This window comes from Rattus norvegicus, chromosome 8, assembly GCF_036323735.1.
Source record: "Rattus norvegicus strain BN/NHsdMcwi chromosome 8, GRCr8, whole genome shotgun sequence".
NCBI classification, from domain to species: Eukaryota; Metazoa; Chordata; class Mammalia; order Rodentia; family Muridae; genus Rattus; species Rattus norvegicus.
In genome coordinates this window covers 84,463,398-84,471,442 of record NC_086026.1, presented here as the reverse complement: position 1 = coordinate 84,471,442, position 8,045 = coordinate 84,463,398, and the positions used below count along the sequence as shown (strand labels likewise).

General features: G+C 49.6%; 1 long non-coding RNA gene across 2 annotated transcripts; it reads right to left on the bottom strand.

Annotated features, from left to right (window-relative positions):
• Window positions 1–763: 763 nt before the first annotated feature.
• LOC102549203 (uncharacterized) lies at window positions 764–5,194 on the bottom strand. 2 transcript variants are annotated; one of them, XR_594027.4, is made up of 3 exons: window positions 4,701–5,185; window positions 4,442–4,521; window positions 764–2,898 (listed from the first exon to the last, which is right to left on the bottom strand). It is a non-coding gene; the product is annotated as an uncharacterized LOC102549203 (long non-coding RNA). The 2 variants fall into 2 exon arrangements; XR_010054217.1 differs by having other exon boundaries at window positions 764–4,521; window positions 4,701–5,194.
• Window positions 5,195–8,045: the final 2,851 nt, after the last annotated feature.

Below are 8,045 nucleotides of genomic sequence, written 5' to 3'. Positions count from 1 at the left end.
TCTTCCAGTTTCTTCCTTGCCGCCCTTCTTCATCCTTCCCTCCTTTCTCTCTCCCCTACCTCCGGTGTTGTTTTCCTTGCCTCTAGCTTCCTTCACTCTTCCCCCTCCTCTTCTGGGGCTGCTACCGGCTTCTGCACCCCTGAACGTTCAAAGGAAAAGGTGCCAGTTCCTTTTGGCACCAATTCCAAGGAATCTCCTCCCCCTTTTGAAGGAGGGACAGGTGAGCAAAGGACCCACCTGCGCTTCAGGGGTCTCTTGCTGTTGCCAGACCCTCCCACCCCTCAAAGCTCCCCAGCTAGATTTTTCCTACTGCCAAGGTTCGTCTGGCTGGAGCTCGGGATCACCCTCATTTGGGAAGAGTTTCTAGGGCCTCCCAGTGTCATGCCGACTCCGGAGGACATCAACAAGACTTCTCCGTGCTTGTTTATATTTTACTTTATTTTATCAATTAAAGAGGAAAATCGAAATGAATTTCAGAGGCTATAACCTCTAAAATCACCAGCGAAGCCTTAGTTCTATTTCAGGACAAAAGGCTGGCGAAGGTAAAACCGGTCTCCGGATAGTGAGACCAACCCCAAACTTCAAGCTACCGAGAAAAAAATCTCCTTTGAAGTCCGCTATGAAGTTTGGGTTTCAGAGTAGCACCCCGCCCCCTTGGATCCACCGGCTCCATCCCCACAGGGTAAATAGGGAATGAGTCTTTTCAGAAGGGAAACGCAACAGACTGCAAAAGAAAAAAAAATCACTTGATTCTGGAAAAAAATCAATATCGAAATTAGATTTATTGTCTGCTTATGCGATTAAAAATGACAAAGTGTTGGCTTTTATTTTCATAAAAAGACAGAAGGCTGAACAAAATAATTTACTATTGAGTTCCTTTTGTTTCATTTGCCTGGCAACACCCCGAGCAGCCTAAGGCAGTTGGGAAGTGCGGTACCTCAGTCAGGAGCCTCCTGAGGGAGAGGTGAGGACTCCTGACTCTGGGAGTGATTGGTGCTGTGCTTGCCAGGGGAAGAAACTTCCCAGTCTCCAGTCTGAAGCAACTGAGTCCATCTGAGAACTTCTCAGCTATGCTATACCCCAAAGGACTACTGGCTGACCCCCACATGACTTCGACCCCAGGTCTTGTCTTGTTTCCCAAGGTAACTTTGAGTTCCGGTGATGATCTACTTTGCCTTTTCTGGACTCCACAGCCCTAAGCCAGCCACCCCTGTGGGAAGGACTGCTTGAAGTCACCCTCCCCTTGTCCCCACAAGTGGTTTGTTTGCTTGTTTTGGCTTTCAGAGCTTGTGCTGCTGGAATCAGCAAAATATTTGTTTTCCACATGAACTTAGGATATATATCTATCTATATCTATATCTATATCTATATATATCTCCCCTGTGAATATATTAGGGGAAATATACTACATCTGAGATGCTATGATTACATCAACAGCTGGGTTTGGGGGGTTTGTTTGTTTTTAAATCTACATAAAAACCACAAAAGAACCCACAATGTATCCTCTTCCACACTCCCAACATCTTCAATGATAGTGTCAGAATCCGTCGCAATTTCCCCGTGTCTCCCGCACTCCGTACTCCACGTTGGACATGCAGCGCCTACTTCTACATTTTTACTGCCTGGTTCTGGAACAACGTGGCTTCTCGACTGTGGTTTCACATACATTTAGCAGTATTGTTAGGAAAAAAACCTCAAAACTACCCAGCCAGGTCCCTTAGCACCTTTAAATGCACCTTCAGGTCTGGAGCTAGGCGACACATGCTGGGACACATTTAGAAAGTGAGGAAATTGCTTATTTTTATTGTTCTTGTTGTTGCTCTGGAAACTGGCCTAGAGGGTTTAGCTCCCGTACTTGCTGGAATGAAACCCCTGCCAGCCATCTCTTCCATGGACTCTCTAGGTGTCAGGGCTGAAGGAGAAGGGTGTGGATTGCTTGTTCCCTGGAACTCTGATAGGTTCTGCGGTCTGATCCACTTTGACTTGTTATCTGTTGAGTTGAGGTGAGGTGACTTTCTCCCAGGTGGTGGCAGTGAGGAGGTGAGGAATAGGTCCCTCACTAGGCCACAGAAGGAGATGGGCAGGCACCCTTTGGCAGGTCAAGTCTTTGGGTCTTCTGCTTGGACGCTGCAACAGGAATGCCAAGTCTGCGATTGTCTTTCTGGGGAACTCACTTGGCCTTTTCCACAGCCCTTCAGGGACCTCTTCTGCAGCCTCATTTTGGGACTAACTCTCTCCAGCAACTTGGAGCTGTGAGTTCCAGGGTCAAAGATCAGACATTCTCTGGGCACAGGCTCCTTCTTTACACAAGTGGACGCTATAGCTGTGGCTCCTGTCATGGAGGCTGGGTGTCCACTGCCAACCGGACTCGGGTCTCAGGGTGCTTTCCTCTCTCTGGCAGCTCTGTAATGCTGTAGAGTCTTGAAGGAGTTGGGGTGGGGGGTGTTGAAATTTAGGACACGATCTTCATACAGCAGAATCAAAAGGTATGGTTTAATATCTCTTCAGGTATTCCTGCCTTGGGTTAGTTTTGACCCAAAGCCTGAGGAGCAACCTTCCGTTGTCTCATTTTTCTTCCCCAGCCTGGCTAGAGCTGGAAAGAGCTTGCCAAATGAATATCCAGCCTTCCAAGTAAGCAAATCTGTTCCAAAGGGGCCCGACCTTTCTCCTGAATTGGAGCGAGACAGGCAGAGTAAAAAGCAGGTTTCTATGCAAGTCCACGTGGCTCCAATCAACAGCACATCCCCATCAATTCTTGTCGGTCAGGGCTGGATTTACTTGTTCCCAGCCTCAGCTCCGAGCCCAGAGCAGCCAGTAGTTAAAATTCTCTCTCCGACGAAAGCCATGGTCAATAGAATTCTGGGTATCAAATGAGCAATAATTTGCTGTGGCTACATGCTGGATAATGAAAGATGTTAGTGGGATCAATAAAAAAAATGAAAACACTTTTACTTACATCTTGAGTTACAGTTTTAGGAGAGGGAAAGAAGCAACCAGCCCAACGTTACTTCAGAGTCTTGTAAGTCCGTCCCCAGAGCCAAGAGGCTTCCTCATCATCTGACTGGCCCTCCCTGACCCCCGGGGCTTCTACTTTCTCCCTTGCTGACAAGAGAGTAGACTATTTGCATTAAATTAACTCCACAGGAACCAGTAATAACTTAACTGCCAGGGCTTCTCCCTACCCCCCCCAAAGGTAGAGATAAAATTAAAATAGTTTCCCGCCAGAACTAACGGTCCCCTAATTGGTTCTAGTTTGCTGAAAATGTATGCAACTGTCTCAAAGTGAATCTGCCTCTGGACAGTCTCTGAGTGCACACTGGTCCAGGATGGCTCTTGGGCAGGCCTCTTCCGTAAGACATCCAAGGGCAAGGCAACGTATTTCTTTTGGCTTCGTTTTGTTTTGTGAGGAAAGTCTAGACATTTCGGTTTTAAACCTGCTTGCCCCACAGACACTAATTGCTCGCATCTTTTTCATAGTCTCATTTGCTTTGTCCTGAAGTGGAGCCATAGGCTTTCAATTTATGTTGGATTTATTCGTCCCAACATGACTGCTTTCCTCACTATTCGATCTCAAACACACCTTTACTGTTTTGGTTGCTAAAGAACAGGTTATAGAAAGAAGAGAGAAACAGTCTCTATTTTTCAAAGATACCAAAACAAACAAACAAACAAACAAACACTGAGAGAATGACTCCATGCGTTCTACAAAAAGCAGGCACCACGAAGAAGCTTCCTGCCCGCTCTCAGCGCTGAGGTAGTATGAGAAGAATATTTGAGAAATGTATTTAACTCTGTCTGCAGGTTTAAATAACCTACGTTTCCCCCCAGTATTTAAAAAAAAAAATTAGAACACAAATTTAGCCACCACTGTAGAGAACGAGATAGTTATATCACGACATTTAGAGTATCAAGGTCAGTGGCCACGATTGTCTTTAAAAGGGTTGGGTAGATTCCAAGGGACAGAGGAGTAACCTGAGCCACGTGGAAACGTCAACTGGACGTGGGGGGAAGAACAGACAGATTCCAGTTGGGGGTGTTGCGCGAAGGAGTGGATCCCGCCCGTTCCGTTTGTACAAAACGCACAAAGCAGGTGCGCGGGGCCGCGGCGCGCAGCTCAGGAGGAGAACCGCGCGCAAAGCTCAGCCGCGCGCTCGCGTGCCCGCCACCCGCGTTTACACCCCGCTCCGAGGCCGGCTCTCCGCTCTCATTTGCTGCTTTAAACTCGCGGGGAGGACCTGTTACCCACGGTGGCGGGCAGGCGGGCTGGGAGGGGGGCTCCCCCTTTCTGCTTCCCGGGCGTGACGCGGGCTCTGCCCTCTGCCCCCGGCTCCCACGCTGTGTACGTGGCCACGAGCTCAGTCGAGGACTCGCGTGGCACACCTGGCCGCGCTGATTCCCCCTTCTCGGTCCACGGCTGCGTGGACCTGAGAGGCTGGCTTACCGCGAAGGGCGAGTCGGGGCGCATTAACGAATTTCACGGCAGGTTGCTTCTGACACGCGACAAGGTTTCAGCTTTGCCTCCTAGGAGCAAGGGAAACCTGAGTCAATTTGCATAATTTCAAATGAGGCATAATTTCAAATGAGAAACGAGGAAACAAACAGCCCAATTTTAAGTCTTCAATCCCTGCCCTCCCGTATAAATCACCCCTCGCCCTCCTGGTGCAGAACCGGAAAAAGTAAGCGCAGCCTGTCGCAGGTACCTTTCTTTGCGTTCGTTTTAAAGACCGGGACGCAGCCGCCGCCACTTTCTGCAAAGCCCAGAGCCGGGCAGCTCTCAGGCCTGAGGATTCCTGCAAGGTCGCTGGGGTTAGAGAAGCGGGCTAGAGAGCCCCACAGGCTTCTCCTCAGCACCCAGGGGCTGAGTCCCACTCAGAACCCCAAATCCCCCGCACTTCTTCCGCTCCAGCTTTGAGTCTGGGGAAAGATCAATTCCCTCCCTCGCGCGCTGGCTCGGTTCGCTGGCACACACAAGTCTGTAGCCGTAAACAAACAGCTAATTCAGGAACCCGAGAGCGAGGGAAAAGCCGGGAGAAAGGAGGTGACCCAGAACCCCAGCGCTGGTCTCGGCTCGTTTGGTGACGAGCCGCTCCTTTTGCTCAGGCCAGCCGGGCATTTGGGGACGCAACTTGCATTTGAATAGCTGCCTGGGCTTGTTATGGACCCGAGAAAGCTCTGAAAGGGAATCACTATGCAAATTGTCCCAGTTACAATCGAAAGGTTCGATCTCCCGGAGCCGCCTGACGGAAGTTGATGTCAGCTATCTGTGCATTAGGCTGGCGTTACCGCCTTCCCCGGCCTGCTCGCCGCCCCCGCTCCCGCCTGCCTAGAGGATTTTTTTTTTTTTGCTTATGTGTATATTTTTCTTAATAATTAAAAAAAAAGCATTAAAAAAAGAGGCTGAAGGTTGTTGTCTAGCTGGCTCAGTCCTGGGAGTCCCAAGGGCACCCCAGGGAGGACTGGCGGTGGGGCGACCCCCTTTTCTTTTTCCTTTTTCCCCCCTCTGCAGGTGTTAATGGTGTGTCTGAAATCAAACATTTGGAACCGTGTTGTGTTTTTTCTTCCTTCCTTCCTTCCTTTCTTCCTTTTTTATTTTTTTTTTAAAGAGCTTTGCAGGACCAGGAGGTGGAGGGGTGGTGGCGGCTGGGCAGCGTGTCTGCCTCCGCCAGTCTGCTTTATCCTACAATGCAGGCTGCAGATCAATACCCGCTCACTGTAATCCCAGTAATTGTAGGGCTCACAGCTTTTATTTTAAAGAAATAGGACACTAGGACGCAGGCGGCGGCGGAGGCCGCGGGGTGGGGTCCTGGTGCCTCCAGTAGTCTTTGGGATATCTATCAACCTGTCTGTCTGTCTGTCTATCTATCTATCTATCTATCTATCTATCTATCTATCTATCTATCTATCTATCCTACATATCTCTGGAAAACTACGGATTCCCGAGAGTTCTCCACAATAGCGTGGTGGCAGCACATGAGCCCCACCAGGGACTTGACAGGCCCACGAGGCTTCTTTCTGGGAAAGGAAAATTTGGAGATAGAGTCAGAGCAGACAGCTCAAGATCAAACCTTCTACAGACCTGGTCCCTGCAGGGTCTGGTCGGCCTGAACCTTTGGCCCTAGGAGGCGAGTCTGGGGTGCACATGTACCAGATCCTGTCTACAGAGGATTCATGACAGCAGCCTTTGGCCTAGAAATGGGGGACCAGAGGCTTATTCAATACTGGGCTGTGGGGAGCTTTTCGCTTGGCAGGCAGACAGGGGCGCTAGGACCCGGTGAAGCTGCCCTCCAGGCCGCGACCTCCTTCTGGAGCCGGGCAAGGCAGCGTGTGCACCGGCTGTGACCCACCTCGAGCCCCGAGGCCCTGCAGGCCGCTGGCCGCGTTGGCTGCCCACCCCCCCCCGGCAGGCAGAGCCTAAGCTAGGCCGCCCCGGCCTGAGCCCCTCCGCTGGCCGGTGCAGCTTCTGGCGCCCCCGAAAATGACCATCTGTCATTCAATTAAGGTTTCAGGGCAGCTGATGGGGGAGCGAGGGTCAGCGACCCCAGGACAAAACGGCCTGCTGCCTCGGATAGGAGAAGTTCAAATGTTAAACGAAGAACATTGTGTCCTGTCCTGGTCCCGGCCCCCACCAGGCCGCAGGTCCGGCCTGTGGACAGCAGCGAGGTGAAGGGCAGCGGTCATTAGACTTAGATTTCAGCTCTGGGCCGGGCCCCTTCTGTTGGGCTATTTCGACCAGAAAACCTTTAACCCTTTCCCGTCAGCTCTCCCCCTAGGGTAGGACAGATTGTGGAAGAGAAAGACAGATGTAGTCCTATAAAGAGATCTGTTCACTAATCCGTAGGAAGTGCAAACGACATACCTAGAAGAGAGACTAACATTCTCTAAAGTAGACCAAAACGAAGACTTTTCAGGGAGAAATGTATTCAATGACCATGGACCTGCCAGGTAGTGTGTGTGTGTGTGTGTGTGTGTGTGTGTGTGTGTGTGTGTGTGTGTGTGTGAGAGAGAGAGAGAGAGAGAGAGAGAGAGAGAGAGAGAGAGAGAATGTAAAAACTGCAGACTTCCTTTTGAATGATGCTTTTGAATGATGGGTAAGGGAAGATGAACTGCAGATAGCTAGATGGCCCCTTCTGGTGAACAGATCTCCTTCTAAGTATAAAGAACCAGTCTCCTTGGTTCTGTGTCAGTTGCCCTACTCATTCTAGACGTCCCCACAGTTGTATGAGATACAGAGGGGCTGGAGAGCCAGCTCAACACTTAAGAACACTTGCTGCTTTTGCAGAAGACCCCAGGCTCACAACTTCTATTAATTACAGTTCCAGGGGAATCTGATGCCTCCTACTGGCTTCGGTGGGCACCTACACTCACCTGTGCACACACCAGTACATAAAGAAAATTAAATTCTGTTTATTAAAAATGAGATAAAGAGGGGGTTGGAGAGATAGCTCATCAGTTAAGAGCACTGGCTGCTCTTCCAAAGTACCGAGGCTTAAATACCAGTACCCACGTGGCAGTTCTCAACTGTCTATAATTCCAGTTCCAGGGAATCAGATACCCTCAATAGATGAACATGGAGGCACGACACCAATAAATAAATACGTAGAAAAGAATGAAACAAATAATATAATTGTTACTAACCATAACAATAAAACACAGCAACCATCCAGCAATCACAGGCCTTTAGGGATTCACACTATTTCTCCAGGGGACTAGGGAGAAGCAGGCCCTTACTTAGCTGATTCAGTGGAAGATTATTTCTCTCAGTTACCAGCCAGGAAGCCTAAAATCAGCTCCGTTAGGAAGGTCCGTTGTAAGGTATAGAAAAGTCTCGGTCCTTCATCAGCCTGACTGGCAATGGCGGCTGTCTAGAACTTCAGCCTCCATGGCCCCATTCTCCACATGAAATCTAGCCCCTACTTTTTGGAAGTAACCATCAAGTAATCAATTAATCAATTGGGCATTCGGCATGGAAGTACCTTGGCAAATTTTTCATTAGGTAACAATGAATAATTCATGGCACTCCAGAAACATTGACTGTGGTAAATGAT